This window comes from Mauremys reevesii, linkage group 16, assembly GCF_016161935.1.
Source record: "Mauremys reevesii isolate NIE-2019 linkage group 16, ASM1616193v1, whole genome shotgun sequence".
In the NCBI taxonomy this organism is placed as follows: domain Eukaryota; kingdom Metazoa; phylum Chordata; order Testudines; family Geoemydidae; genus Mauremys; species Mauremys reevesii.
This window is the reverse complement of record NC_052638.1, coordinates 7,581,872-7,589,857: the sequence shown is the minus strand read 5'-3', so window position 1 is coordinate 7,589,857 and position 7,986 is coordinate 7,581,872.

The following is a 7,986-nucleotide window of genomic DNA, read 5'->3' as shown; positions in this document are numbered from 1 at the left end:
CCAGGCCTGCTGCAGTGATGGTGGCAAACGCCCAGGGGGTGATGGGCTTCTGTGGGGCAAGCTTTGGATGCCGTCCTGGCTTGAGCATGCCAGCCCCTCTCCATCGGCTGCAGGGGCTTTGGGACAGGGCCTCTTGGCAGGCATCTGCTGCCCGGATCTCCTGCCAATGGGTGAGCCATTCCAGCTGGGAAGTGGGGAACGTGTTCCAAGACAATAAAAGACTGACTCTGCCTGGTATTCAGCCTCCTGTGATCGCTGACCCGCTGTGGTCATTGGTGGGGCGGGGGGTGGGGGGCATCGGTATGAGAACCTGGCCAAAGGGGAGCTGGAATCAGGTTCGCTGGCCCAGCAAGGCCCCACCGCCACCACGGCCAATACCCAGGGAATGAAAGACCCGTCTAATGCACCCAGCCGTGTGTGTGATGCTGCTGACAGGGACCCCGATCCTGCTGCTGGGCACCACAAGACGCCCCTTGCCGTCAAAGGCAGGTCACCATGTGGAGCAGCTGCAGGGGTTGCCTTGGTGAGGCAGGCACAGGACGAGTCCTTCCAGGCCTCCCCCTGCAGCAGTCACCCCAAACCTGGGCTCATGAGATGGGCTCATGACCAGACTGGCTCAGCACAATGATCCCTCTAGTCCAGTAGCCCGTTTCCAGCGGTGCCCAGCACTAGCTTCAGAGACAGCTGTAAGAGCTCCCATCATGCAGTATAGGGAGGTGTCTTCCTGACCCCTGTCAGCCGGAGGTTAACATGCCCTGAAGCATGAGGGTTTCTATCCCTGCTAAATGTCTGGTCCTAGCTAATGTACCTCTGGATGTTCCTATTCATATAAATGTCTACGCTTATTATGCAAAGAATCATGGGGCACCTTATAGACTAATAGACGTTTTGGAGCATGAGCTTTCATGGGTGAATACCCACTTCGTCGGACCCACTTGCATCCGACGAAGTGGGTATTCACCCACGAAAGCTCATGCTCCAAAACGTCTGTTAGTCTATAAGGTGCCACAGGATTCTTTGCTGCTTTTACAGATCCAGACTAACACGGCTACCCCTCTGATACTTAAGCTTATTATGAATCCTGCTAACGTCTTAGCTTTGGAAATATCCTGCAGCACTGAGTTCCACAGTTTAACTATGCCTTGCATTTAAAAACATCTCCCCTCACACACCTAAACAAACCTTGTTTTATCAGTGGGCCGGCTGTTGGCTTTTAATGCCATTGGTCGGCCCCTCCTCTTAGTTTTATGAGAAAGGGTAAATAGGTGCGCAGGCTCGGTCTGCGCTGATAACCCTTATCATCCTCTTAGCTTTGCACAGCTGTGGTGCTTACTGAGGGGGGGATAGAGTCCCCACACGAGATGTGTGTTTGCATGAGGCCCCGACCTATAATTCGTGCCCTGCTGCTTGGCTGCTCTGGCCTTGCGCAGGTATTGGCCTGGTGTGGGTAAGCACAGAGGCTGAACTATGACAAACTCAGGTAACGGCATCAGTGCAGGGCCAAAAAGGTGGGAATCTGGCAGGGAACAGCGCCCTGGTTCTCAACCCTAGCGCAGTCGGCCTGAAGACTGGTGCTAAGGCAAAAGGCTCCAGCATGCTCCACGGAGTTCAGGGCCGAGAGCTTGCTGGCTGGGAAACAGCTGGCCCTGGAGCCACAGAGCAAATGGTTTTTCTGGCGGGTGTTGATTTCACCGCAAACCTCAGTCCCAGCCCACAGACACAGTAATCCACTGCCTCCCCGCCCGCCTCTGCAGCGCTCCTTGCTCTTTCCACAGCCGGGCGATGGAAGCAGAGCAGGGCCGTCCTCACATTCTGCAACAGGAGAGGATCAGCTGCATAGCCGTGGCCTCAGATGCAACTGACAACAACAGACGTTCTTTTCATGAGGCTGCAGCAGCCGGCCTGATGTTCCTCTTCCCTGCTGCTTGGACAGAAAGGCCTTTTTGTTATCTGCAGCAGTCGCTGTGCTCAGTCCGCCGGAGGGCTCTGGCTAATGCCTGGGCATTTGTTTAGCTGGAGGGCAAGGTTTGGCGTGAAGGACCAACTGAGCCCCCTTGCACTGTGCCCAGCCTGATGCCCTGATGCTAGCTCCAGTGCACGGTGCTGCTCGTGACCCTTCTGGCAGCCACAGGCCAGCAGTGGCTGTGCCGGTCTCTCTGCAAGGACAGCTCCTTCCCAGGGGACACCGGGTGCAGCAGACTGCGTTCGTCCACTGCAGGCGTTGGCTTGGTGGCACCTGGCTCGGGCCCCTGCAGAGCGAAGGGTCCTGATCCTTCGCTCGTGCCACGGGGTGCAATGAAGCCACTCCTGCTCTACACCAGCGTGGGGGGGCACAGTCAGGCCCTAGGCCTCCTGACAGCCAGCATCCTCGGGCTGGACTCTGGGGTACGGGCTCCTCTCCCTCTCCCTGGCAAGGGCGGAACGCCGCTCCATGGCCCCTCAGGGAACAGCCGGGGAGATGGCGGTTCGGGGACGAGAACTTCACGCCGTTAGGATTCAGGCCAGGCCTGAGGGGCTGGGGGGCTGGCCAGCTGCTCAGTCCTGACTGTCTGGGGGGATTGGGAGCCTGGGAAAACACACCGTGAGGCTTTATCCCATTGGGGACCCGTAACCAGAACAGCACTTCCAGAGCACAGTGCAGCTGTTCCCCAGGCCACACACACACACACACACACACACACACCCCGAGCCTGAGGCAGCAGCCACCTGTAAGTGACTTGCCACAGGAGTCCATGCGGAGTTGGGTGTGGCGCTCGGGGGGGAGGGAAGGGGTGTTCCTGGCTCCCAGCCCTGTGCTCTGCCCACTAGCCCGCACGGTCTCTATAACACGGGCAGGCTGGCTGGCCTGCTGCTGCATCCCGGGAGATGCTGGGCCCCAGGTGTGACCGGGGTGGGGCAGCATCTGGCTCACACGATGTTCTGGGTCCTTGGTCCAGGCGCACCTCCGCCTGCGTGCAGTTGAGTGGGTTCCTCCGCCCCAACCAGCACCCCCCCCGATAGCGAGGCTGGGGAGACACCCCCACCCCACCACCTTCTCCTTGCAGCAAGCTCCCTGGAAATCCCAGAGCAGCGGGGAAGCATTTGGCCGCCTGCCAACCTGCTGGGAGTTAATCACATTCCATTCACAACACTGCTCCATCCAACAACCCCCCACCCCGCTCCCCTTCCCCCCCAGCCACACTGACCTCATTCACTTCCTCTCCCATCAACCCCCCCCTCCCCCGAATCTCCCACAATGCACAGGCTCCCTTGTCTGACTTCCAGCCAATTACACCCTTTGATGGAAGCACTTAATGGCCTCACAGGCCTCTGGTCAGGGAGGGGGGGAGTTGATTCTTGCGAGGGTTCATGCATGGGATACATGGAGTGAGTCCTCGCTGCGCCCTTGGCCGGGGAGTTAGCGCTGACTCCAATGCGGTATAAGGAATGTGCTATTCCAGGCCAGGATCCCAACACACAGCTGTGCCAATGCACCTGACTCCTGACCTGCGGCACCCCTGCAATTCCAGCCCCAGCACCTTACAGCTCTGCCAGTGCCTCTCCAGCTGCCGGCTGCACCCGCGGCTACCCCAGTCCTGGACCCAACAGCTGAGCCAATGCGCCGCAATTCCTGCCACTCCAGCCCTCACCTGCTCCTGAGCAGAGCCAGCCACTGAGTCAGGAGCTGTCTCACGTGGCCCAATAGCCACTGGAGCGTACATGGTGGCCACGGCATTCATGTCACGTGTGATGCAGAGCAGAGGTCCAGACAGGTGCATGCAGGGACGGAGGGAGTGAGGCCTAGTGGGATCACGGCAGAGGCTCAGGAGCCAGGCTGGGTCTATGCCCTACGCTGCCACCGGCTTCCTGGGCATGTCATCACTCAACACCTAGCTGATGGCTCCTCACCAGAGCAGCTGTAAAAGTGCTTTGCGAGCACAGGGTGAAAGATGGTGGCCCATGCACCTGCCAAGGCGAGGGGAGGAGGGCCACGGGCAGGAGGTCTGTGGAAGCGCAGCTGGGAGGGGAGAAGGTCCATGCGCCAAGCTCGCCACAGTGAAAAGGTCTAGTTGCCGCAGGAGGCCTGAGGATGAAGCTGATAGTTAATGAGGATGAAGGCTCCTGAGCAAATGTTGCCCCCGCTAGCCTGGCCCCCCATCGTCCTCTGCCCACACGTCACAGCTGCCCAACTGGGGGATGCTGAGGGGGATCACAGGGCTTTATGGGCGCGGGCAGGGTGAAAGCTGGGTCTCCAGGCTATGTGTCCCATGCTCGTGGCTGGAGGCTGGCGCTGTGGAGACGTGTGGCAGCCTCAGGACCCCTGTGCGCAGCCGAGTCACATCCATCCCCTGCACCAATCCCTGCTGAGACGCGGTTTTGCCAGGTGGACGTGTTTATGGGATCTGGCCTCCCTGAAAGCGGCAGCCCCTGCACTGGGGCAGGTGCCAGGATCTAGCCTGCTGCAAACTCTCACCCTGCTTCTGCTGCGCCTGTCAGCACACGGCCAGGCAAAGCCCTGCGGGACAGCAAGCCAGGGAGAGCGACCCCCAGCCAAGGAGCACTCACAAAGCAACAGGGCTGGCTGGGGTCGAAAATGTTTACGGATTTATCTAAAAGCTCCATCAGTTTGGAGGCTGGGGAGCAACATATCTCAAACCTGGCGCAGACACCCCGCAAGCACCCCCAAGGTCTGTCAGCGCCCCTCAGTCCCCACCTGCAGCCCCCAGCTATCCCAGCCCCAGGCCCTCACCCAGCTCTGATGAAGCCCCAGTCCCCACCTGCAGCCCCGGCTATCCCAGCCCCAGACCCTCACCCAGCTCTGACGAAGCCCCCAGTCCCCACCTGCAGCCCCCGGCTATCCCAGCCCCAGCCCCTCACCCAGCTCTGACGAAGCCCCCTCAGTCCCCACCTGCAGCCCCCGGCTATCCCAGCCCCAGACCCTCACCCAGCTCTGACGAAGCCCCCTCAGTCCCCCCCTGCAGCCCCCCCCCGCCTATCCCAGCCCCAGACCCTCACCCAGCTCTGACGAAGCCCCCCAGTCCCCACATGCAGCCCCCCCGGCTATCCCAGCCCCAGGCCCTCACCCAGCTCTGACGAAGCCCCCAGTCCCCACCTGCAGCCCCGGCTATCCCAGCCCCAGACCCTCCCCCAGCTCTGACGAAGCCCCCTCAGTCCCCACCTGCAGCGCCCCGGCTATCCCAGCCCCAGACCCTCACCCTGCTCTGACGAAGCCCCCAGTCCCCACCTGCAGCCCCCAGCTATCCCAGCCCCAGACCCTCCCCCTGCTCTGACGAAGCCCCCAGTCCCCATCTGCAGCCCCTCCCCTCCCGGCTATCCCAGCCCCAGGCCCTCACCCAGCTCTGACGAAGCCCCCAGTCCCCACCTGCAGCCCCCGGCTATCCCCGCCCCAGACCCTCACCCAGCTCTGACGAAGCCCCCCAGTCCCCACCTGCAGCCCCCTGCTCTTCCATTAGCCCCCCTCTTCTGAGCAGAGATGGTGCCAAACCTCAGGGTGATTTACCGAGGGACAGACAGGGAGTGGGGTCAAAGCCATTAACTCCCTCTCGCCGGCCATCGATCAGGCCCAGTTTGATTAGAAAAAGTTGGGGAAACTAGAGGAAAGGCACAGGAAAGGCACCGGAAAAATGACACCCAAGCTGGAGGCTAGAGATTCAGGGTCAGTTGCTAAACACCTGTAGGGAATGATTATTTACCCCGGATATCCAGGCAGTGCCCAGTGTCCCCAGCCCACCGGGCCCGGCTCTGTACATCGCAGGAAGACACCGTCCCTGCCCCCTAGAGCTTGCAGTCTAAGACCCACGACACAGTTCATGACTGAATTAACCCGAGTCCCTGACGACGGCTGCGGGGGCCCGGAGCTCCGCTAGACTGCATGGAAGAGCTCTCCCCACTACGAGTAACGGGGCAGTGGGATCGCTGCCCTGGGGGAGCATCCCTGCAGGGCATCAAGCCAGGTTAGTGCAGACAGAGGGGAGTTTGCTGGGGAGCCTCCCCAGAGGAGGGGAGCGGTCAGCACGGGTAACCCCCCAGGTCTGCTTTCCCCTGCTATCTCCAGTTGTGCGATTACCAGCAGATGGTTTTGCAAGAGGCAGCTGTTTCTCCCAGGGAGCCTGCCAGAATGCAGCCTTCCCACTCACAGACAAAGGCCCTCCTCTGTCTCCTCTGCTCTCCCTGCAATCCTAGGAACACGGTGCCGGGCTCCGCCACCAGGCTTGCAAACACGCCCTCGGCCGCCCTGTTCCCTGCTGGGCAATGGACGGAGGGCACCCAAAGGAAAGACGAGACTCAAGGCCGTTTGCTCCGAGGTCGTGCTGCGGGTTCATTGCCAAGCCCAAAGCTGCCCCGCTACAGCCCAGAGAGGGAGGAGATCCAGCTGGAGCCAGGCCAGGGAAGCCTTGCTCATGAAACGTGCCCCCAGCCAGTGTGATGCACCGTCCTCACTACCGGTGGCTGGGTCATGCATAGAGGGCGATGTGCCTTTGTCAGCAGAGCGGTTCTTTGAGCTCAGCCAGCAAAGGCCTCCAGATTCCCAGGGTTAATCCTTCCCGCCGCCGAGCCAGTGGCTTCATGTTACACCGCCAAAGGGATGGGGATGGGCCCGGGCCTGGTTTGCGGGATGTCTATCAATGAGGATCAAGGAGGGTGGTTTGGAAGGAGAAGAGCTGGGGCTGCATCTCCTCAATGAGACCAGGCCACTAACTCCCTGGGGTGCCCAGCCGAACGTCCGGCCATGCAAAGGAAGCCGTGCTAGCTCTGGAGAAACACCAGCTCCAGCTCATAGCCGGATCCCAAATGCTGCCGTCTCACATCGGTGCCGTCTCCCCTCCTCTAGCTAGGGACGCCCTGGCATGGAGGGTGCGAGTGAGGCATATCCACCCCGTTGGCTGTCACCCCTAAATAATAGTCAGTGCACTTCCTACAGTAGAACCACCCAGATCGGGGCCCCATGGGGCTGGAAACTGGGCAAATACAGGCCCAGCATCTCAAAGCTACGATATTTATTCGCCTACCTCCCATTGAAATCAATGGGCATTAAGCATCTACATCCCTTGGGGGAACTGGGTCTTACAGTCATGGAGAGAAGTACGAGAGGGCTCCCCGACTATTTAAAGGGACGCCACCCAAATCCCCTCCCCTACAGAACTGTCATGGACTCTAGACCAGACCACCAAGGGGGAGTCAGCACTTCCGTAGGCAGCAGCTGCTCTCAGCCAGAGGGAGGCTTCCATCTCTGCTCCGCCCACGCATGCGTGTCCTACCCCATTGCCGGCTAGTGGCCTCACTGAGACTAGGCCCGGGGGTCTGGAAGGAGACAGCCAGTTTAAGGAGCCCAAAGAATCCAGGTTCACATTCCCCATCCAAACCACAGCAGGAAAACACTCCAGGGCCGAAACTGATCTCGAGAACCATGGAGCAGGAATCCAGGGAATGAGCAGCCTCAAGCCAGGGGAGAACCATGTAATCCCCACTGTGTTCCCCATGGAGAGCTGACAGCTGCTGCACATTGCAGGGCTCCCAGGTGATTCAGCCTCACTATAATGCCACTGCATATTTCATGTGGGCCAGGCCATCTGCCATCCGGTCTTACTGCTGCTTGTGACACTGCGTCTTTGCCAGATGGCACTGACTTGGGAGACGTTGCAAACACGATGGAGGACAGAGAAATAATTGCAGGGGAGCTGGAAAGATGAGACCGATGGGCAGGAAATGAGAAAAATGCAAAATAATGTGTCTGGGGGGCGGGGGAAGGCTCCAATTCCCCAACATTCAATGGGAAGGAAACACATGGAAAGAGGCTTAGGGGTGACAGTGGGCAGCAAATTAGACATGGGGTTTTTCTGTGATATAACAGCAAAAAAATGCCAATAGGCTGTTTGTTTGCATATGCAGAGCTATCAGGTCACAGAGCAGGGAGGTGATAGTCCCGCTCTAAAGAATAAATGAGGTACAAAGCATGGGGCAGGAGTGAGAAAATGAAAGCCAGCA